The 24,600-nt window shown below is 44.2% G+C and overlaps 1 long non-coding RNA gene across 2 annotated transcripts in view; it reads right to left on the bottom strand.

The window, feature by feature from the left end:
* LOC121020342 (uncharacterized) overlaps positions 1 to 24,600 on the bottom strand; it is a 210,141-nt gene that overhangs the window by 23,452 nt on the left and 162,089 nt on the right. For both annotated transcript variants that reach the window (XR_005786080.1, XR_005786081.1), the window contains one exon: positions 370 to 551. This is a non-coding gene — a long non-coding RNA (uncharacterized LOC121020342). The remainder of the gene's footprint in view (positions 1 to 369; positions 552 to 24,600) is intronic.

The raw sequence follows: 24,600 nt of genomic DNA, 5'->3' as shown, positions 1-24,600 counted from the left end.
CCTCCCCCGTTCATGCTCTGTCTCTCTCTGTCCCAAAAATAAATAAACGTTGAAAAAAAAATTAAAAAAATAAAATAAATAACTTCGTTAATAGAATTACAGAAAGGAAGGTTAGGATCGGTAAAAGGGCATAAATCGCAATGATGATTATACTGATTCGTCTTTTTCTTTTTTTAACGCCAATAATTAGCAAAACCCTCAAAATCGAATCCATCATCTGTCTGTGGCAGGCAAGTGACAGATGTGCCGACTAATTGGGAACAGACAACCCAGGTGACTAATCAAAACCACCACAGCTAACAAATACTGAATATTTGTAATTGTCTTCACTGGACGTGCCATGCTTTGCACGGGATCCTTCGTAGTTACCTTCTTGGTTAGCCTTTTCGGCAGCCCTGTGAGGTAGGTAATTGGAACTTGGCAGATAAGCAGCCTGAGGTTGGGGTGTTTCGGACCTTGCTCATGTCAGACTGCCGGCCGTGCTCGATCTGACACTGCGGCTGTGCCCGGAGCCCTAGCGCCTGACTGCCTCTACGTCTCAGTTACTATCGCTATAAAAGGAAAAGGGAGAAACGACATCAAGATTGCTGTTACTTGGGCATTTGTGGAAAGTGAGATGGGAGAAGCTGGAAGTGAATGGTGAGCCCCCGGAACGGGAATCATTACGATCTTGCAAGACTGAGACTTGGTCCGAGCAGAGAACCTTAGATCAGGAAGAGATTCTCGGGAGGATTATATCCTCTTCTGTGCAGTGCGTTCCTGGCCATGTAGTCTTTCCTTGAATACTCCCAGCGACAGGAAGCTTACCACCTATCGGGCGGCTCATTCCAATGTCGAACGACATGAACTTTTGGAAAGGGCATCCTTATATGGAGCCAAAATCAGAGTAATCACTTTTACAAAAGTCATACTAAGCCCTCTATCCCTTGATCATTCAGAGGGAGCACTGTTTCACTATAACCACGAGAGGTAGAGTACAACTCAAAGGGCATTATATTCGGTTTCCTAAGTGGTGTATCCAGATTTGGATGTGTTTCTATCAGCTGGGTCGAGGCTGGGAAACCCCAACGGCAAGCTCGATTACAGTGCACAACCCTAAATGACAGGTACCAATAAGCCGGGGGCGTCGCACGTCACAGAATCATCGCACTTTTCTACCATCTTCACGGAAGCTGTGTCGGCAAAGATAGACCGGCCACGTGACTGAACCAGGATTCTGAACTGGGGAAGGCAGCAGGGTGTTGGCAGTGGGTCTGAGAACGGCCGATTGCTGCCAAGTGGGTGAGAGCCCAGGAGGGCGTGAAGACTGATCCGGTGTCGCAGGGAAGGGAGGACGCAGGGACAGGCCGGAGAGTGACCGTGGCTCTCCAGAACCCCAGGCTTCCTTCGGGGGCACGGCTTCCGAGGGACGCAGCCAGGCATGGCACCCCGCTTCACATGCCCACCCTGCCCATCCAGCCAAACAGACTTAACTTCAGGGAAAATATTTGTTCTCCAAACAAACAGAATAGGAGCACACGTTAGTCTCTTTTACAGACACACGGTGCCGCCTCTTAGCCAAATGCCTCACTCCAGCGCAGTTCACTGCACTCTGTAAACCAAACGTCAGACGGGACAGGAGAGTGTAACTCCTTCGTTTCTAGAAGGAAATGTAAGACCTGCTGGTTTCACCTCATGCTTTACATCCATTTCGTCTGACATGAACACTTAGCAGTGACCGAGTCTGCATTGTATTCGAAGTAGAAAGTGCATCAAAAGAACTTGAGAGTGTGGTTCCTTAGGCACTCTTGGCAAATCCACACAGCCCTGCTGAATCCCCCCCCACCCCCCCCTTCCCCCCCCCCCATCTCCAAGATGATTTCCCCCGACCTCGAGAACCAGCACAGCTCTGCGGTCTCGCTCTGAATTTCTTTTTTATTTTATTTGTTTTATTTTTAAAAATTTAATGTTTGTTTCTTTTTGAGAGAGAAAGAGAGAGAGAGAAGGGGACAGAGGATCTGAAGCGGGCTCCAGGCTCTGAGCTGTCAGCACAGAGGCCGACGCGAGGCTTGAACCCACGGAATGTGAGATCACGACCTGAGCTGAAGTCGGACACTTCACCGACTGAGCCATCCAGGAGCCGCAGTTTTGTGAATTTTTAGAATTTTTTTATTTTAATTTTTTTCCAGTCTCTCTTGTGGAAGATGGTACATACTGCTTAAAAAAGTTAAAAATGGGGACGCCCGGGGGTCTCAGTCGGTTGAGCATCTGACTTCGGCTCAGGTCGTGACCTCGCGGTTTGTGGGTTCGAGCCCCCCGTCGGGCTCTGTGCTGACAGCTCGGAGGCCGGAGCCTGCTTCGGATTCTGGGTCTCCTCCTCTCTCGGCCCCTCCCCAACTTGTGCTCTGCCTCTCTCTGTCTCTCAAAAATAAATAAATGTAAAAAAACCAAAAGTTAAAAACGAGGGGCGCCTGGGTGATTCAGTCAGTTGAGCATCTGACTCTTGATCTCTGCCCAGGTCACGATCTCACTGTTTGTGAGATTGAGCCCCACGCTGGGCTCTGTGCTAACAGCGTGGAGCCTGCTTGGGATTCTCTCTCTCTCCCCCCCCCCGTCCCCCCCACCTCTCTCTCTCTCTCTCTCAAAATAAATAAATAAACTTAAAAAATTAAAAATGATTCAAGAGTCACAAAATTGCATACTTGCAAAAGGAACACAAATAATTACTATTTCACAAGATTTCTCTAAGGTAGTGCATTTATACTTCTGAAATTTTAAAAGCCGAAAGGTAAATGGAAGCTTTTGAGACACCCTGTGAACAGCTTCCTGTTTACAGTATGTCTGGAGGGAATAGAGCCACTGGACGACATCTTTGTGTCGAGGCTCCTTCACTCACTGCCTGACGGTGAGCAGGCATCAAAAAGGAAGAGGATCCCCGCCTTTAAGATGCCATTTCCGGTTTGTGAACACTCCTCCTCAATGGTGGAGGAGTTTGCAAAAGGGCATCTGCTTCTAGATTGAATCCTGGCTCTGCCCACGACCCGCGACTGGAATTCAGAGAGCAACATTTCACCCGCCATGGTTACCGGCTATAATCGCCACGAAGACGGAGAGGCCGAGAAGAGATTTTCTTGACTGAACTTCCAAAGCCAGAGCTTTCAAAGAGCCTGCTTTGAGAAATTGAGGGGACGTCCTGACTTGGTTCATTCTTTCTCCTCCCTGAACTAGAAAAATACAGAAAAGTTGAGCGCGGAGCTCTGATTTTCATTCCTGTTCTTTGACCTCAACTCTTGACTGCCTCTCCCCTTCCCATTTCCCCTAAGGGCCACTGAATGTCACCACCCCAGAAAAATATGACTGGACTGGGAGGAAACCAACATCAGGCCTCATCACTCAACCAATACAGGATAATCAAGCAGAAATCATTTCCTAGCCTAATCACGTTGAATTATTTCATGAACACGGAAAACAGAGAGAACGGATCTTTCATCTCGTCTTTTATTAATCTTGGATAAAACTCTGAGTTGGAACAGAAGTTTCCTGCCTCTCAGTAGACACTTTGTGGAAGACACTGCTCAGGCAGCTTATGTTTAATTTCATTTCTCCCGCACAGACTGTAACCTGATTGAAGGTAGAGACTGTGTCTGTTCCATGTTCTCTCGCTGGCACAGACCTGGCTCATGGAACATAATCCAAACGGAATTATCAGAGTAGTAGCAACGCTCACACTAAAGCAAGCTGTGAAAGAATGCTCATGTTTTGCTTCCTTCCTGTCTATTCTGGGTGGGATAAAAAAGCAAGGGCACTGGGGCGCCTGGGTGGCTCAGTCGGTTAAGTGTCCGACTTCAGCTCAGGTCATGATCTCACACTCCGTGAGTTCAAGTCCCACGTTGGGCCCTGTGCTGACAGCTCGGAGCCTGGAGCCTGCTTCGGATTCTGTGTCTCCCTCTCTCTCTCTGCCCCTCCCCTGCTCGTGCTCTGCCTCTCTCACTCTCAAAAATAAATAAATGTTAAAAAAAAAAAAAAGAGCAAGGGTACTTTCATAATAAAAGGATGATGTACCCTACTCTAAATTTTGACGGGCCAAATTTCAGGAAAGGGTTGAGATGGCTCTGGCTTGAATTTTCAAAGGGAAAGATGCCAACCATAAGACAAAGTGTGCTGGGATAAGAAAGAAGTCTTGAAAATGGTCCAGAGCCGTAAGAGACTCAGAAGAGGATGCAGATTGCAATGGAACGGAAACTTGGAAACTTGGGACCATTTCTTGTGAATGTTGCTTTACACGTGTGTGTGTGTGTGTGTGTGTGTGTGTGCGCGCGCGCATCAGTGGCAGACAGGGCTCCCCACGTAGATTTCGTTCCAGGCCGGCTTTCTCAAAAATGTCTACATTTGCTGACAAAGGAAAGTAACGTGTTCAGCTGACAAAGGAAAGTAACGTGTTCATTTCAACCAGGAAGGCCTATTGTCTCTGTGTGTCTCTGGCTTATTTGCTTGGGAGGCTTAACCAAGGAGCAACATGCAGGCCTGAGAACGAGCTTTGAAGTTGTGCAGACGGCTAGTTAAAACGTTTCAAACTGTGTTCTGCCTGTGTGTTAACTGCTGTGGAAGAAAATGATTCAGAACAAGAGGTACATTTTTAGTATATGGAAACCTGAAAAGCTATTTTTATTTGTTCTGACCCTCGCAATACCCTGTGCCTCTAAATTCCTTCGGAAACACTAAGAGTTTTCATTCCCGCGTTGCCTTCAAAGCACTCCAAGGGATGGGAGGCTTGTGCAAGTATCTTTTGAAAACGTGGAAAGGAAAGGTAAATTTTAATAAAAGGGTAGTTCCTACTCAGTCTTAAATATAACAGTTGACCCTTGAATGGCGCAGGTTTGAACTGGGCGGGTCCACTTGTATGTGGATTTTTTACAGTACAGCACTGTAAATGTATTTTCTCTGCCTTATGAATTTTTAAGAACGTTTCCTTATCTCCAGCCTGCTTTATTATAAGACTACAGTATGTAAGACATGTAACATACAAAATATGTGTTCATTGACTGTTTGTGTTATTGGTAAGGCTTCTGGTCAACAGTAGGCTCTTAGTAGTTAAGTTTTTGAGGAGTCAAAAATTATAAGTGGATTTCCGACCGCGCGGGGGGGGTTGGGAGGGGAGGTCAGTGCCCCTAACCCCCAAATTGGTCAGAGGTCAAGTATTTTTTTTAATGTTTATTTATTTTTTAGAAAGAGAAACAGAGAGCAAACTGGGGAGGGGCAGAGAGAGAGAGAGAGACACAGAATCCGAAGCAGGCTCCAGGCTCCGAGCTGTCAGCCCAGAGCCAGACGTGGGGCTCAAACCCGCGAACCGTGAGATCATGACCTGAGCCAAAGTCGTTCGCTTAACCGACGGAGCCACCCACGCGCCTCTTGACACAGCTGTTTTCATTAATGGTTAAAAACTATACAGGGCGCCTGGGTGGCTCCGTCGGTTAAGCATCTGACTTCGACTCAGGTCATGATCTCACGGTTCGCGGGTTTGAGCCCCGCGACCGGCTCTGGGCTGACAGCTCGGAGCCTGGAACCTGCTTCGGATTCTGTGTCTCCCTCTCTCTCTCTCTGCCCCTCCCCCGCTCGCACTCTGTCTCTGTCTCTCTAAGAAATAAACAAACATTAAAAAAACTTTAAAAAATTGTGAAAGAGATGCTTCCTTTTTCACCTCTTTATGTCTGACACACAGAAAACCACCCCGAGAATTTGCTAGACGGTACCTGGAGACTCCCATCATACCATACGTGCAACTGAGACCTACTGTCTGGTATCTGCCCGACAACCATCCAGCTGGTTCTGCGGACCCAACCCACACTGCTGCCTTGTACCGTATCCTCTTTCTTCGGCGCTGTAGTAAAATATACATCTGTTTTGGTGGCACTTTGCTAGATGCTTTACATGGATTTTACATCAACTGTCCTCGTTATCTCCCTACAAGATCATTCTACTCTCTCCATTTGGATGAGAAAGCCGAGGCCCAGAAAGGTTACCTCCAACATGACACAGCCTGGACAAGAGCACAGTTCAGACTGATCTCAAAGCCACAGTGGCTAAGCTACCATGTCCCTAAATCTCCAAGTCAAATGAAAATCTGTATCTGGAAACGGAAGTGAAGGAAGGGGTTTCCCTAAAGACTGTGACAGGAAAAAATTGTGACGATCAGGCTGTTTCTTGACCGTCATGGGATCGGCTTCATGGGAGAAAATCGCGCCTAGACGCGGAAGCCCCAGTCCTGCTCCGTCAATCACTAACTGAGGGGAACACTGGCACAAACCCGCCCCTCTGGGTCTCGGCATCCTGCTCGCTGAGGCCAGGACTCGAATCCACTCCATCCTCCTCCATCTGGCTGCTGGGAGGATCCAGTGGGAAAGAGAAATAGGAAAACAGTTCCGGACAGGTATTAGAGGACTGATCGTTTCAAATTCTAAGCACGGTGCAAAGTGTTTCAACACTCTGCCTTTGCCATCATCAAATGGAGAATTAACTAAGTTGATGGATGGATCAGTACAAAACTGAAAAACGAACACTTCTCGGGGCATCTGGTGACTCAGTTGGTTAAGTGTTGGACTCTTATGGGAGCTCAGGTTGTCATCTCTCAGTGGTGAGATCAAGCCCTGAGACTGGCTCTACAGTGACCTTGTGGGGCCTGGTTGTGATTCTCTCTCTCGCCCTCTGCCCCTCCCCTGCTCTCTCTCTCTCTCTTTCTCTCTCAAAATAAATAAATAAAATTTAAAAAAATTTTTAAAATTTAAAAAATTAAAAAAAAATGAACACTATGTTGCTCAGGGAGGAGATCATTAAGAAGATTTGCACCTGCCATTTGAGAATCTCCTGCCGTTTATATCATTCCAAGAAATAGTGAGAGTGAGAATGTAGTGGGTTGAATGGTGGCACCCCCAAAATCATGTCTACCCAGTACCTCAGAACGTGACCTCATTTGGAGGTAGGATCTTTTCAGATTAAAGATCTTGAGATGAAATCATCATCGTGGACTTTGGGTTGGCCGTCGAACCCATGACTGGTGTCTTTCTAAGAAGAGGAGAGGACTCAAGGACACTAGGAGACTAAAACAGAGGGTGATGCGCCTTCCTGAGTGCTGCTCTTATGTCACCATGGAGACTGCCGCTCCTGTATTCCCACCTTGAGATGCTCCCCCATACAGGGGAGCTTCAGGGAATGGATGGCATCTGTCAGCCTGCATCCGTTGTTTAGAGCTAACCCGCACTCACCGATCAGTGCTTGGCTGCTTGATAGGATAAATATCTTAAATATTACCCCTGCTCACAGATATTACAGGGAGGCAATATTCAGTTGCAACCATATGACTCTGCTAACTGCTTATCTATCATTACGTTTGATATAATTTTGTGTTTGGAGCTTTCCATGCAAATAGACTAATGCTGGAAGGACGCAGCGTCGCAGCTGGGTCAAGAATAAAAATGTTAGCGATAAAAATTACACAAGACTTGGACATAGCTTATGGTCTCTGCAGAAACAGTCCCAGCGGATAATAATTACTTCTACTTTTCACCTTTGCCGCAAAAGGAATGCGAGAGACAGGAAATGGGAAAGAGCTGTTTTAGCTTAGAAAAGCAGAGAGGATGTAAATTAAAAGAAAAAGAAAGAGCAATCCTTTTACGTATTAAAGGGATTGAGATCAGGGCCAGGGTTCAAGAAGTTTACTGAGGACTCCATGGGTGGGAGGTCCTTAGTATTTGATGGAAGAACAAACAAGAAATAATTTTCTCTATAACTATTATTAAAATTACTATAGGCTACACTGCAACATGTAATCGTCGAGACTGAAAATACTTGGTAAATGGTAAAACACTGACTGCTCTACGGGGGACCAGGAATGGAAATTTCCTAGGTAAGGTCAGCTCCAAGCATGTTCTTGCCCTTCTTCCCTCTGGTTCGAATTCCTCCCAAGTCACCATTATTAACCACATCTAACCAGAGATATAAAAAAGGCTAAAGAACCATGAGGGGCTGTTGAGAAGAACAATAAAGCTTAGCTGCAATAAAATCCTAATGTTTAACACTCTTCACCTCGCTGATCTTGCAAATAGAACTTAAGGCCCCACCTCACATATGTCATACCCGGCAAGAACGCAGGCAAAAGAAATAGAAGCAGGTGTTGCCCATAAAGGCTTGGACCCTTAGGGCACCACCTGTGTCCGCATAAATCCAACGCAAACAGTATCCAGCTAAGTCGTGAGCGAGGTTATAGGATTCATCACGACTGCTGCCAAGGCAAGAAACCGAGGACGGGTAATCTGGCCCCTTGAAACGTCTGAGACACATCGCCAACTACGTAGAAGGGGACAAAATTCTCTTCCCTCCCGAAATTCTTCAGGGAAAAAAAAAAAAGTGGGAGTCTCGGCCAATACAAAATGAAACCTCGGAAGGTGCGCCGAAAATGGCCAACCGTTCAGGGGCGTCAAGCAACTCTACTTCAGTACGTGGCTCATTTGCAGAATATGCCAAATCACACGCGCCAGGAAGTGAAGACAGTACCAGCTCCAGAAACAGTACAAAGCTGCCGGCTGTATGTCACCCGACCCTTTGATCATCAGGCTTCGTGGTAATATCTCCCTTCTCTGGCAGCAGTTCTCCAGGAGGAGTGACAGATCGAGTGTAGCTTGGCTTTCTACGTTCAGTAAGGGGACCCCATATGGAGCCTCCTCTTTACTGATCCCAGCTTGGAGCCCGACGCCGCAAAGCACACGGAATGTCTAAGAGCGGGGGAGACGTTTAGGGAAGACGTGCTGATGTATCCGCAGGGTGAACTGTGTCTAATCTTCTCCAACGACCTTCTCAGCATCGGCTGGAATCATTTCCTCTCCCAAAGCAGACACCCACTATTAAAATGCAAAATTCCACCCTCTGGAAAATCACATGTATGTGCCTGACTTCCTTGGAGGTTTTGCCTTCACTGGGCCAAGGTGACACCTGTTGTATTCCAAGCTGCCCGCTGAGTGCCTGCTTGGACGCCGCAAATCTGAGAGCCTAAAAGGGGGTTCCTCTCATATCCGGAGAATGCACAGCAAATCTAGACATGCCGAAGGAGGCATCTGGAAAAACACACAAAGAGCCCGAGCCTCGTCGAGAACACTCAGTCTCGAGCTGTTGGACTTTGACTACTACGGGTTACAGCTCTGATTTCCCAGGGGCGATGCTTCTGATGAAATATGTCAGTTCGTTGATATTTTTGCATGGTGGGTTTTATCGACATAATGCTGGACCCAACACCTGGGCCTCATCAACGCCATCGTTAGTGATGATTTGCGAACGCTTTCTGGTCTTTGGGCATATAGAGGTGCCCTCCAGTCAGACTCTCCCTGTTCACTTCACATGCCCAGCGTGAGATCCTCAGCGTGTGGGAAATGCCTGTGACTCCCGGCCAAGGGCCGGGTGGCAAAATCAGACCTACTGTTGTAAAATAAGAAAAGAATGTCCAAACTCTAGATGCCTTTCGAAAGCTGTTATAATGGCTCAAATCCGTTTGTGCATAAAACATTTATACATCTGTATAAATTCATGCCTTTTTAATTAAATTCTTTACTCATTAAATTTAACTCAGCTCTCTCTCTCTCTCTCTCAAAATAAATAAATAAACTTTAAATGGAAAAAAAAGGTAGGGGGTCAGGGGAGCCACCTGAGTGGCTCAGTCGGTTAAACGTCCGGCTCTTGGTTTCTGCTGGTCATGGTCTCACGGTTTGTGAGTTCAAGTCCCATGTCGGGCTCGGCAATGACAGCACGGAGACTGGTTGGGATTCTCTTCCCCCTCTCTCTCTGGCCCTCCCATGCTCTCTCTTTTTCTCTCTCCAAATAAATAAATAAACTTTATGAAAAATGTGTTTAACTCAAGAATATCTTATTCATTTAGACACAGGAGAAGACAAATATTTTGGTTTACAAGATTTTCTTAAAATTTGAATAGTCAGTTTTGTTCCCGCAGAATCCGTAGTTAAAATATCTATTGTTGTTTGCCCGGGTATATTTCAGGTGTCTCCTTCCCGTAACCAGGATGTCATCTCATAAAACAGCCAGGTCAGTGGCTTTCGAAGGTGTTGTCGTCAAGACCAGATCTTTAGCAGCACTTTTAAAGCTAAAGGGACACTCGGATGGTGATTTCCATAGCGCACACAAATTACTCCGTAAGATGTGTACAGGTTAAAGAACCGAAAGGAACACACGCTCGCTAAAACCATCGCCGAATATTGCCGAAATTAAATGTGCAAGAAATTCAGGGCACTTAATAGAATCAAGAGGCCGTGTGGTTTGTCGACCCCACCCCCGAAGGCTCCATGGCTGAAGTTCCTGCTTTGCAAATCTGCTTTCTTGGCCAGGATGCTGCTGATAATTGGCTCCTGGGCAGGCATGCCCACTGAGACGTACGAGATGGCTGTTGATATTTTGATGCCGAAAAGGGTCTGTCAGATTTCTCTTTCCTGCAACCGCTCACTTTCTCTTTGCCTCTTGTCACTCCCCACCCCCCTTCTCCTGCTCACTTTACCCACATTAAAGCTGTAAGTAAATAAATGACAGGCTGTGGCCTATCATCAGGTGACAGATCGTCCAGCACGGGCTCAGAAGAACGGAGACGTCGTCATCTGTCTGGTCCCCCTCACATTCCCTGTCAGCCTCGCCGCATCCGGGCGGCATGTCACAGTCGACGGAGCAAGATGAATACGGCAGTGTGAACATCAGCTTGGGAGCGAGTCAATCAAACATGTGACTCTTAACTGCGCAGCAGCCCTTCTGCTCCCGGGAAGGAAAAGCACTCCGAGAGAAAGAAATGCCTTTTAGTGGCCTGCTTCTGCTGCTGCTGGTTGTTACTTAATTGAATTTAAAAGGTTTTTTTTTTTTCTCCTTCTTCTTCTTCTTCAAGTTGAGGGGACGCGTCATATTTCCCCCTATTGAGAGTGGGGGGCACGACACAAATCTCCGTGTAAAGAGATCAACTGTTATGGAACCATCCGAGGAAGAGGCACACCAGTGCCATGGTCCTAAAGCGCTCTCACAGAGCTTTATACCCTCACCCAAGAGAAAAGTTTAGGCAGCTAGTAAGAAGTGACAAGAGAGGACATGATGAAATGTCTCATCGGCTATGCTGAAGGGCCATTTGGAGGAATTTTTTTGAGGGCTGTTCCAAAACATACAATGAACCATGTATTAAAATAAACGAAGTCATAAAAATGTCAGGAGGCGTGCCAGATCATAACGACTTCCCAGTGTGAGAGGAAATTTAAAGAAAGATAATGAACCTTCTCCCCAAATGAGAACAGCCAGCTCCGACTGTCCCCATGGGTCTGTCTCCCATCTCCTTCCTGCTACGGTCTGAGAAGCTTTTGGGTGCCTCTTTCACGGCACATGAAGAGAGAAAATGTGAAGGACAGTTCCTTTGTTCCGTTGAAATAAATCACCGTCGGCCGCCACGTAGGTTGGGGTGGAGGTGCAAAGACTAATACGACGACAGCCACCTTCTGCTCGCTTCCTGGACACTGGGCACCTCACCCCCATGTCGACAGCAGCCATTGATGGAACTTCCACCCTCTGAGGCCATGCACTCAAGCATTGATGGTTTCTGAAAACTGGGTAGTTTTGTTGTCTGCCCAAAGCACTTATGAGACTATTCAACGATATAAAGCACCAAAGCGAGAGTTTCAAAAACTCTGGAATTATCCCAAATCCTTAGCGATTCTGAGGAAAGGATCCACAGTGTTAGATGAAAAGCCACTGAACACTGAATGCCATTATGCCTCCATTCCTTGATCTACCATTGGAGTCTGCACATTCTGGCCCTATCTGAACTTTTCAGCCAGATTTCTTTGCCTTTTAGTACTCCCCTGCTTTGGTCTGAAGGCTTGTGTCCCCCCTGCCCCCCGACCACCGCCCCAAAATGTATGTGTTGAAACCCCAACCCTCAAAGTGATGGTATTTGGAGGTGGGGTCTTTGACAGGTGATCAGGTCATGAGGGTGGAACCCTCATGAATGGATTAGTGCCCTGGAAAAGACACCCCGGAGAGCTCCTTCATCCCTGCCACCAGGTAATGACACCAGGAGTTGGCAGCTATGAACCAGGGAAGGGCCTCTCACCAGATACTGAATCTGTTGGTGGACGCCTTGATCTTGGACCTCCCAGCCACCAGAGCTGTGAGAAATTAAGTCTCTGTTTGTCAGTTACCCAGTCTGTGGTATTCTTGGTCTAGCAATCTGAATGGACTGACATCCCCCTTTACCCTATTCTTCAGGCAAAACATAATCCCCATCACCCTCTATCCCGGTGGCCCACACTTTCCTATACCTTGGCTATTGTTTACATTAATTCCCTCCTGGGGTGCATCTCAGCCTTCTACCAACTTGTTAAAGAAATGCATATGCATTGACCTAAAAATTCCATTTCTAGACATTCATCATTAAGGAAATGAATTCACTTTAAGGAATCCACTTTTCAGCATGTTTATGACAGAAAATTAAAAAAAGACAACAGCTTCAAATTCCCAACATTATAGGCTTAGCTGAATAAATCATAATACATCTATATACAAGATAGCATTCAGGCAACAAAAAACGATGCTCTGATCAATACTGATTCCCATGAGTGATATCCATGGTACGTTTTTTCGGAAAAAAAAAAATAAGTCACAAACTGTCGTGTATAAAATGGTTCCATTTTTATAAAAATGTCGATTCCCAATTATGTCTATATCCGTTTATAATTATACTTATGTTTGTATCGACATTCCTATTTATATTGAGACAGACACTAGAAACGCCCACCTATGCATACATGTAGATTCTCTGTGGACCCGGGAACAATTTTGTGTGTATCTGTGTACAAATGTGTATATTATGTAGTCTTTCACAAGTACAGATGGATTGCCTTAGCATTAAAAATAATTTCAGCGTGAACCATGTTTCAAACTTCAGCTCAAATGCTTTTTTTCCACCCAAACCTTTTCCAGAAACTTCATCAGTAAATTCTTCTTTTTCTAATTCTATCTATCTATTTTACGTCATTGAGATTTCAGCTTACCTTAAAGACATCTGTGTATTATCAGACTACAAACTACATTGGGTGTAGCACTCCTTTCTAATTTATCCTTGCGTATAAACTTGTAGCAAATGTTTAACAAGTGTCTGTTGTATAAATCAATACGGTTTGCTGAGTCAGTAATTCAAAATTTGGCCCCACATCAGAATCACTTGTAACGTGCCTTTTAAAGGCACAGAGCCCTGGGTCCATCCACACTGTTCTCAGCCCAGCCAGCCTTGCTTTTTAGGTCAGAAGGGAGGAATAACTTTCCTGAGGCTACTTCTAGATGGCTTCCTTAGTATATAATAAGCATTTCTTCTTCTTGCAGGCATGCTTATAATACCTGTCCACAGACTAGGACTTTGGCTGTTAATGCCCTGAATTAATTACTGCTCCTGCAAAAAACACATGAGCAATCATTAACTGATCAGACTTGATAATCAAGGTGCCTGGAACATTGTAAATGTTTAATAAATGCTTGCTGAAGAATGGTTATAGTCTCCTATGTTCCTAACCTCAGAACGTGTACATCACCTAACTTGACTTATGTAGGGATTTCGCTGTCTAATTGCCTTGACTTGGCCCCTTTCTGTCTCCTCAATACTCATCTAATTGTCTTCTTGAGAGCTGATTCACCTCGAAGGCTGATCATAATATTTCTGTAAGTACAGACCTCTCAGCCAGCCCGGCACAGGAAAATCAGACAAATGTGTACCCGGGGGATGTTTCAAGTACAGGATCAGAGGTTCTTGGGTGGGGAATGGGATCCTTGGGGTCAATCCATGATCTCAGAGGTGAGTTTGGGGCAGAGAGGAGCAGGTAATGAAAATCATCATCTGGCAGTAGGAAAATGAGGAGGAGAAGGGAATCCGAGCAAGGACATTCCAATATTGCAAGGATAGTCGGGGAGAAAGCTGTGCAGTAGGCATGTGGGAATCCTACCAGAGAGGTGAAAGTGGAGACGCTGTTCAAAGAGTTGTGCCAGACATCCCCTGCTCCCCACACAGGCACAGCTGGGTGCGTATCACTGTCACGTGTTGTCTCTGCTGCTTAGCAGCTTTGTCCTCTACTTGCCATTTCTGCTGGCCTCACTTGCCTAGTCCTATCTCCCGGGGACAGACTGTGGTGTATCTGCCCAGAGAGATGCATATCTTGGGGAGGGGGGAGAGAATATGGAACACAACAGGAATTCTCACTGAGGCTATTGCATCGCTGTAGACCACACTTTACCTGTGCAATCGTTGTGTTTAGACAATGTAGCACACAGAATATTATCGATCGCAACATTGTCAGATTGCAAATCCTTCTCCACAGAGGTCAAAGCCCCTTTTCTGGACATTCATGAATTACAGGTTTTAAAAGCCCATGAGCCCATATTGAGCAACACTGTCTCAATTTTTCTATTTGAAACCAGTATCTACGGTAAAGCTAGGTTCCAGTCCTTATTCAGTGGAAACAAAGAGGATACTCTGGTAATTAAAATGTGTGTGAATGTGTGCTAATATCTCAAGCACACTTTTTTTTTTAATTTTCCTGAACCCCCCTCCCTTTTTCTTTGAAACGAAATAACCGTCACAGACTTTGGAAGTCACTTGGGAATACCTTTGAAGATGTTTGTTCATAGAAAAAAACTGAGTCTTATCATATGATCTAAATATTTAAAAGTAGTCTGGCAACTTTTACGAAAGTGAAATGATTTGATACTTTGAGCTCCTCTGTCTCCACGAGCAGATTATCTGGGAAACAGCAAGTATAGGTCACCCTTCTTGATATTTTTCTTAATTTTTTTAATGTTTATTTATTTTTGAGAGAGAGAGAGAGAGTGTGTGAGCAGGGGCAGGGGAGGGTCAGAGAGAGAGAAGGAGACACAGAATCTGAAGCAGGCTCCAAGCTCCGAGCTGTCAGCACAGAGCCTGACGTGGGGCTTGAACTCACAAACTGTGAGATCATGACCTGAGCTGAAGTCGGATGCTTAACCAACTGGGCCACCCAGGTGCCCCGATACTTTTTCTTTAGCGAGTTTATTTGTAATTGATAGGATGTGAGTCTTTCCCTGAAAATTCCATATATTTACCTTAAATCACCCTTTGATGCCTTCTTATTCTAGAAGCCTCTTTCTTTCTTATCAAGCATCTGACCTGTGGTCTCCTCCACCCCCCATCTCAAGTCTCAGTTTTATCTCTAACTTCCCTGCAGGGACTTACCTGTGATTGTGGTTTTCATAGTAAACACGTTGTTGGCCCCTTATTTTCTTTTCATGGACTGTAATTCTCTAACGGCCGCCTTGAGTTTTCTCAAATCTGCCTACCATCCTCCCCTTTTCCCTCACCAAGATAGAAAATATGAAGCATCCATAGAAACGACATCCGCAATGATCATAAATTTATAATTCTCCTCGGGAGAGCAAGCTTTCAGCTTCTACTGCTTGTGCAGTTTGGGCCAAGTGCAGAGTAACTAGGTGTGCACAACTGAGGCAGTGTGTGTGTGTGTGTGTGTGTGTGTGTGAGAGAGAGAGAGAGAGAGACAGAGACATACATATGAAATACAGACACACACACACAGAGAGAGAGAGAGAGAGAGAGAGAGAATGGACGTAATGGGGAGAAGGAATGTAGCAGGCATATGAACGTGACATCCAGAGGGTCTGACGAAAATTCAGGTCACGCTGAGAAATAGGCCAGGTAACAGCCCTATGGCCTGAGGTGTGGAGCCCAAAAGAAGAAAGAGCAAGGGACTCAAGGTCCGTGAAGTGATGTCTGTGGGGTTATAGAGGCCCACTCTCATCTTTAACAAATGTTTTTTCCCTGGCGACTCTTACCTGGCATGTACGCGTGCGTGCACACACACACACACACACACACACACAGAGCTCCCTGCTTTACACAGGTCTATTACAAAGGTCTATTACACAGATATACAAACACTCTTACTATTAAACCCTATAAAGTAATATTATTTAATATAATTGACACTAAAATAACATTTCATTTAAAACAGATTTTATGGGCGGGGGGGCGGCTGGCTCAGCCAGTTAAGCGTCTGACTTCAGCTCAGGTCACAATCTCGCGGTTTTTGAGTTTGAGCTCCACATCGGGCTCTGTGCTGATGGCTCAAAGCCTGGAGCCCTGCTCTGGATTTGGGTCTCCCTCTCTCTGCCCCTCCCCTGCTCATGCTCTGTCTCTGTCTCTCAAAAATAAATAAAAGTTAAAAATAAATAAATAGATAAATAAAACAAATTTTATACAAATGATTCCAATGTCATAAATTCAGGCACAGCTTTTGAGATCTTTGGAGAACCTTTACTCTCAAACCATGCTTTTTTCTTTCTTTGCATTTTTTTATTAAATTTTTTTAAATGTTTATTTGTTTTTGAGAGAGAGAGACAGAGTGTGAGCCAAGAAGGGGCAGAGAGAGAGGGGGACACAGAATCTGAAGCAGGCTCCGGCCTCCGAGCTGTCAGCACAGAGCCCGACGCGGGGCTCAAACCCACAGACTGTGAGAACATGGCCTGAGCCGAAGTCGGATGCCCAACCGACTGAGTCACCCGGGCGCCCCCATGCTGTTTTCTAATGTTATACAAAACCACGAAAAATGAACTCCAGTGGGAGTTGCACGTAGTCTTACAAAGACTCGAAAATGTCTGTTCCGGATAAATCCTTTGGCTCTAATCTGTCATACTGTTCTTCTACTTCCATCCGAGTGTAAAGATAGGAAAGGTTACTCTGAGAATCAAAATGCTTAAGAGAAAAAGGAACATTTTAAGGAATTTTCCTGAGGAGTGGCTTATGCATCTCTTCTGATAAACTGCATAATGAATTTTCCACATTGTCAGAGTTATTTAGGCTAAAATTAATTAACCGAAATTTTCAAATTGAATCCTAAGAAGTGTGGAGGCTGCTTTTCTGTGTTGGCATGCAAACTTTTTTTTTTTTAATTTTTTTTTTCAACGTTTATTTATTTTTGGGATAGAGAGAGACAGAGCATGAACGGGGGAGGGGCAGAGAGAGAGGGAGACACAGAATCGGAAACAGGCTCCAGGCTCTGAGCCATCAGCCCAGAGCCTGACGCGGGGCTCGAACTCCCGGACCGCGAGATCGTGACCTGGCTGAAGTCGGACGCTTAACCGGCTGCGCCACCCAGGCGCCCCTGGCATGCAAACTTTTGAGTCTGCATCTGTCTCCATTCAAAGATTCCATCAGTGGGCATTTGAAGTTGGCTCGCTGCATCAGCAACTCTGAAGGTGAGAGAGCAGAAAAGATAAAAGGGCTCGTTAAGTGATTAGAGTCACTGGAACTGAGAATTTTCCAGAGTGAAAGATTTTGTGACGAAAATGAGACTTCAGGGATGTTTAGATACATCATTTCTAACTTTGGGGGGGAAGGGACACCCCTGCCCACATGAAGCCCCCCAGCTCCCACCCCTGAGGCTCTTGGCAGTAGTCATGGAGATGACTTTGGGACGAATCTCTGCATCTGAGATGACCTGACAGAACTTGCCAGAATAAAGAAGGCAGACTAAGACTTCCCCAGCTTCTGTCTGGGCGGGGAACTTGCATCACATCACCAGCGAGCGACTCCTGCAGAGCCTCCAAGGAGAAGTGCTTTTGAACTTGACAAAAGGTATTTTCATACCAGTGAGTCTGCCCACCCCCGCAACCTATCCATGCTTTCAAACTCTTGTCGTCACAGGTAGGAAGGAGCTCTGCTCCACCAGCGCAGCACAGGACAGGGACGTCACATGTTGGGGGAGAGACGTACCTGTGGCTCCTGGAACAGGAGGAGGACTGGGTACAAGACCAAATGTCTCAGTCTTCACCAAACCATCAGTAAACTTATGCACGAATCTCCATGCCTCTGAGCTTTTCTTTCCTTATGGCGGACTGTTACTTTAAGGATATGTCCTAATGTGTTTCTAGAAATCCCCCCAGGGGTCCGCAAGTCATGCATCTGACTTCCGTGCACAGCTCTGGTAGGTCAAGTCAGGGCTCTGCTGTCTGACGTGCTAACAGCACCTTCGAGGAGGTGACAAGTGGCCAGACAGTTATCACCACTGTAGCTGATGAACTTGACTCCAAGGCTGTGGTGAATCAGACATCACTGCAACTTAGTGCTAGGGACCCAGATGAGAGGGATCTGTCTCATTGCTTATGAGGAGTGCATTTTTTTCTGTTCTAATTTGTAGGGGGTCCAGGAAAAGCTGCTCCAGGCAAAGCATTACAGAAAGCTCAGTTACACAGTAATTTTTTCCCTGGGGTGCAAAATGTTCCCACAATGGCTGAGCCAGAAAAAAATTTATTTGTCAATCACCAGACTGTACCTAAGACCACCACTCTCCCCCAATAGGGGTATATACTGAATAAACTCGGTAGACCGGCGCTCAGAAATAGTGCTCAATCTTTATGCCGATAAGTCGGCAAAAACCGACTTCGCTTAATATGGGAAATTTTTATTTGCTTGAACATTTACATTGAAAACATATTTATTTTCTAGTTTAATATTGATGGGAAATACAGCCAACCAGGGTGCCTTCTTTTTTTCTTACTCAATGAATTAGAACTCCGAATTCGTGGCTCACAACTTGCCTATGTATCTTCTTTCGCCATCTTTCAAAAACTCGTGGTTCTGTAAAATGGTGCCATGAAAGAGAAATGCATACCCTGGAGAAACCATGCTTCTTTATAAGATTGGCCATGAGAAGAGATGTCTGAGAGAGCATGTAATACAGTCTACTCAGAATCACCTACATGAAAATTCGACCCTGAAGTATTTACTCCACTTTGGTTTTTGATACTTTGAGTGTCATCTGTGGACGAGAAAAGCAAGATATAAAGGTTGAGAGCCATAAGGAAAGATATAAAGTTTGAAAGCTATAAGAAAAAAAAAAAAAAAGAAAGCTAGAATATCATTTCGGTCAGGGTATTCTTTAAAAGCTGTCAATAATATTCTAAAACCTTCCCATATTTCTTTCTAAGATAAATGTTTTCAAGACATTCTTTTTTATTGTAGGGGTGACAATACAGCGTGGAGATATCACGTTCCTATAGAATGTCTCTGTTGTGTCTGCTAAATACCCGTGAGTCTGCAATGAGTCAACTGGGATAAGTTGGAACTTAATTTCCTACAAGTCCTTCCTGTGTGGGTCTGAGTTAAAGCCCAGGGAGGAAAGCACAGGAGATCTGAAAGCAGGAGAGAGACAGTAGACTACGCTCTAAACGAAGGTCGTCCTGATCGGAAGTGGGGACAGAAGAGGCAGAGACGCGGGCCGGTTCCGGCTCACCCTCAGTCTCCCCCAAGCTGCTTCCAGCGACTCTGGACGAGCGGACCCTGTTGACCAACAGCAGCCCAAGGCCCACCACCGAATGTGTGCTCGCAAACCCGCAGAGGCCCAGCTCCCCAGAGCCTCTAAGACCTTCCCCTTCACCATCCACCGTGCTTGGCATCTGACTCACTGCGCCTCGGACCCCCGCCTGGACCCCCACCCCCCACCCCCCCCCCCCCCGCTCCCGCCACCCCCCCCCGTGGAAGCCCCGATTCCTGTAATGAATCCCTTATCCCATAACGCACACTGGTCCTGGTTCCCTGACTGATACAAGTGGATGCATAGACATCCCAAGTGACAAAGGAAACATGAAAAATGATTATCTAGTATTTTTTTTTGTAAATGATTTCCTTATGGGGACATTAAACTACAGTACAAACTATCGTTATGTTTTTAAAATCCTAGGCTATTGCTCTGTAAATCTTTCCCTTCATTACGAGACAAGGCTTGGGAATGAACCATACATGTATGGATGGACTGTCCAAAATGCACGTGAGTTATCAAGTTTCTCATAGTCCGTTCCCTCTGAGGCAGGAGAAAAGGTTTCCACGGTCAGGGAAATAAGCGTATTTGGTGTAGCTTTCTCTCAGTCAGCCAGTTTCTCCCCAGATTTAATAAACAGCTTTCAAAAGGGGTATAAAAGTGTCTGCTCAAAAGCCTGCAGTCTGTTATTTGTGGAAGTGCCTGTGGATTCACAGACCTGTTTCCAGAGAAGTGGATTATCATCTTGTGATAACTCATTGCTCAACACTGAGCAATACAGTTCTGTGGGCAAACAAAAAAGCCATTCTGTTTTGGTGACAAAAGATGAAGCTAGTTATTAGCAATTCGATACAAAAGGAGTAGAGAGGACTGGAAATGAGGAGTCAAGCCAAGTTCGGCACGTATTATTCACAAAAAGCCTTCTAGTAATGACAACCACCAGAATCCTACAAAAATCCTTTTCGCAGAACCCATTTTCTGGCTTTGCTGTCAAAAGTAAAGATGATAGATTAGCTTCCAGTGACTGTCAAAATTAAAATCAAACCAATTTTAATGACAGAAAATAGACTATTTCCGTTTATTGGTTCCAGAGAAAATGTGTGATGATGAATTTCTGAAGTCTTTAATTTACCATTGCACCTTGAAAAGAATCTGTTTTTGCAAACAAGACTTTTCTAAATCGTTGACATCCGTGTTTTTTCTTTTTTTGGTGGTTTTTTTTGTTTTGTTTTGTTTTGGTTTTTTTTTGAAAGTAGATCTGCTCAAATGTTGAGTGCTGTTTCTGAACTCGTCCACTGGGTTTTCTCCCAGAGATACTTTTTTCTATATTATCTCATAGCTGCAGGCTTATTCAAAGGTCATCAGATACACTGATTTTTGTCAAATATCCCCATGTTATTTCATCTGATAAATTATAATTTGTGATTGGCCTTTTGAAATTTCAAAGGATGCCAAACAATAGATATAGTTTCCAAAATAAAGAACGGCTGCAAATAAAAACCAAACTCAAGCCTCAAACAAATAAACATGAAAGGGAAAATATTAGAGAGTTCACAATTCAGGTGGCTTAATCTTATTTAATGAATTTACTGTTTTTTTTTTTTAATTTTCCAAATAAACATGTGACTCAATTCTTCATAAATGCTAACACCATGGGAACAAAAGGGCACATGTGACAACTTCCATCTGAAGTTAATATTTGAAAGATGAATGTATCTCATTATCACAGGGGTCACACACTATCCCCAAACCCTGGAAGGCCAAAGCCAACCATGACTGTTAGCCAGATGTGATGTTAGTATTCTTTCAAAACACTACTTATGCTTAATTATATGTGACACTACAATGGCCCGTGAGAACTCTGAAGGCCATGAGCACATAATGCATTTTTCTGTTCCTTGAAATATGTAGAAAACGAAACAACAGGATCAATTGGTACTGACTGGCATAATCCTCTTTTTGTTAGATCTGCCTTACCACAGCTGACCTGAACCCTAAGAAGCATTGTATTAATTGGGGGCCAGTCACGTAATGCCCTTACACTTCCACGGTATACAAGTGACTAGCATGGTTCTTGTCATGTGCTAGGCAGTCAAGATACCATTGGCTACAAGAATGGATCCGAAAGAGGAAGCAAGCAGAATAAACTAATTTGACTAATTAGTCTTTGACCTGAATCATCTCAAAGTCTGTCAGGTTTTTCTTTATGAAATTTTTTTTAAAGTTTATTTATTATTGAGAGAGAGAGAGAGACAGACAGAGCATGAGCAGGGGAGGGGTAGAGAGAGGAGGAGACACAGAATCCAAAGCAAGCTCCGGGCTCTGAGCCGTCAGCACAGAGCCCGATGTGGGGCTCGAACTCACAAACTGCGAGATCATGGCCTGAGCTGAAGTCAGACGCTCAACCGACTGAGCCACCCGGGCGCCCCTCAAAGTCTGTCAGTTTTTAAAAGAGTTTGCGCCACGTTCTTCGATCACTGCCTTCTGTGTCTCGCTGCCCTCCTTCCCTGAAGCTTCAGTGGGCCTCTGCAGCTCCTTTTAACTGTGAAAACATTGCTGACATACAAGATGGAGGAAAAGACTCACCAAGAAGTTGGCGTGCATCAGCTGTCTTAGCGATAATTTATGAGCAAATATCCACTCTAATGTATGTGTAATAAAAATGTACATAGTTTTACTTGTTAGGATCCCACCAAGGGTATCAATGCTAGTGACTTAAAGACCTTGGGCCTCAAAAGTCTCCTATAAATCTGCAAGAATGACACCAGCCCTTCAGGAAGAGAATGGGCGAAGGGTATTCATTAATAGATCAGGTGCTCAGGAATAAAAAAAACCACAATATCATTTCCATAGTATTTTTCTGTGTAGAAGTTACATACAAAACTAAATTTAATAACTTTTACTACTAGTCAAAATAGCAAAAACATTAAGGTTATAATTAACGACATAGCCAAGTGGTTTTTTTTCTTCCTTTTATTTTCCTTTCTCTTTCCTTCCCTTATTTTCCTTTCTTTCCTTCTATATCGGTAAAGGGAACCCAGGTTGGTTCAAATTCTCTAAGTTGGACTCAATTCCTTTAACAACATATAGTCAAAGCTTTTAAATGTCCAAACTCCGTATGATGATGGACATTCTAATACACTATGAATGGGAATATAACTTGTAAAACTTTGTGACGGACAATTTGGAAATATATTTTGGCATTTGAAATATTGATGACCTGGCATTTCCACCTCTATCTGTTCTCAGAAATGTACATAGATACATAATGAAGAAATTAGGATGACAATCTCAACATCTATCGGTAAAGGAAGTGTTAAACCATGATTCCTCCATAAGATGAAGAAGTAAGAGGGCACTAAAAAATTGAGATATAACTGGGTACATCAATGGGAGAGTTGGCCAATATACGATAAATGGAAAGATAAAAAGTAAATCGTTTGGTAGTATGCTACCTATAACCTATTTTTAATTTGATCATAATACATAGTAGCCTATCTTTTCTGTAATGTTAAATTTCAGAAAATTACTTATAGTCAAGAGAAAAACACAGATGTGTATATATGTAGAAATTCTATTTCTAGAAATTTTTCCCTATCATAAATAGTTTGCTCCTGTTACAAACAACGATTTAGAGACTGGGTTTGATATGGTATGTATATATAGCATGAAATTCCGTTCAGTACCTTGAAATGAGGTTTTAACTACATATAAAAAAATTAAAACATGTTTATAATATATTTTTAACATTTAGATAGAATATAAACTGCATGGACAGTGTAACATCACTTTGGCAAACAACTCCTAAAAATGTTCCTTATGTTTATAAGCAAAATATATGAATGAATGCAGACAAATGTATACACATATGCAAAGAAAAATGTCTGGCAACATGTTAGCAGTGGTTAATTTTGTATTGTTGGATTAGGAGTGTTTTTTCTCTTTTTGTTTAATGTTAACTCTATTTTTTCCCCAGAAGGCATATACAGCCTGAAAAGATATGAAGTGAAATGTTTTTTTTTTTAAAAAGCAGATGTATAGAAACTGATAATCACAGTAATAAAAATAGAAATGCTCAGGAAACAAACAAAAAGGTTTACATTCTGGGGGATAACCAAAGAAATATGAATTTAAAACAATAATGACATGCCAAAGGCCACTATTAAACTGGCAAAGATATTTAAATTTGTTAACGTTTTTTCATTGTTTAAAATTTTTTTTAAGGTTTATTCATTTTTCAGACACAGAGAGAGACAGAGTGTGAGTGGGAGAGGGGTAGAGAGACAGGGAGACACAGAATCTGAAACAGGCTCCAGGCTCTGAGCTGTCAGCACAGAGCCCCACGCGGGGCTCGAACTTGTTGACTGTGAGATCATGACCTGAGCCGAAGTCAGAGACTTAACCACTGAGACACCCAGGCACCCTATTCACTGTTTGGAGAGTCAGGGAGAGAGTGAGCAGGGGAGAGGCAGACACACACACACACACACACACACACACACACACACAGAATCTGAAGCAGGCTCCAGGCTCTGAGCTGTCAGCAGAGAGCCTGATGTGGGGCTCAAACTCACAAGCAGTGAGATCATGACCTGAGACGAAGTCGGAAGCTTAACTGACTGAGCCACCCAGATGTGCCAAATTGACAAAGATTTTTAAGAGATGACTCACTGGAGGCAGGAAGTAAAAGATTTCTCCTGCTTTGCGCAGGGAAGGATAAGTTTTGTGGAGCCTGTCTGGGAAGCCATTCAGCAAGAGTTACGAACTTTAAAGACGCTCATCATTTGGGCCAGTAACTTCACTTTTAGGAATATATCTTAAGAAAGTACTCAGAGCCTATGGATAAAGATGTAAGCCATTGGCCATTTAAAATTATGAAAAACTGAGAAACAGAGCATTCCATCATGGGGTGCATAGTGAAATCATACTAAGAGTCGTGTCGAAATACAATGATTTGAAACAAATGAGAAAGCGATCGTGCCGTCGTGTGAAGAGGAAAGAAAAAGACCCAGGGTTCCAAATCACACAGAAAGCAAAATTCCCAAAGAAGGAAAGCCGAGAGAAAATACATCAACAGGTAATATTTTCTCCATCCTTGTGGGAGAATCGCAAGGAATCTTCATGTTCATCTTGCTACTTCTGTTTTTACAAGTCGTGTCCTTAAAGTTTGTCCGTTGAAAATTCGCTCAATGAGAGGCATGGAGAAACACAACGATTAATCTGTGACACGGGCTCCAAGAGAGAAACA

The sequence above is a fragment of the Herpailurus yagouaroundi genome, unplaced genomic scaffold (assembly GCF_014898765.1).
Source record: "Herpailurus yagouaroundi ecotype Mexico unplaced genomic scaffold, PumYag 250, whole genome shotgun sequence".
NCBI classification, from domain to species: Eukaryota; Metazoa; Chordata; class Mammalia; order Carnivora; family Felidae; genus Herpailurus; species Herpailurus yagouaroundi.
The sequence above is the reverse complement of the archived record's forward strand: the minus strand, read 5'-3'. Positions and strand labels throughout refer to the sequence as shown.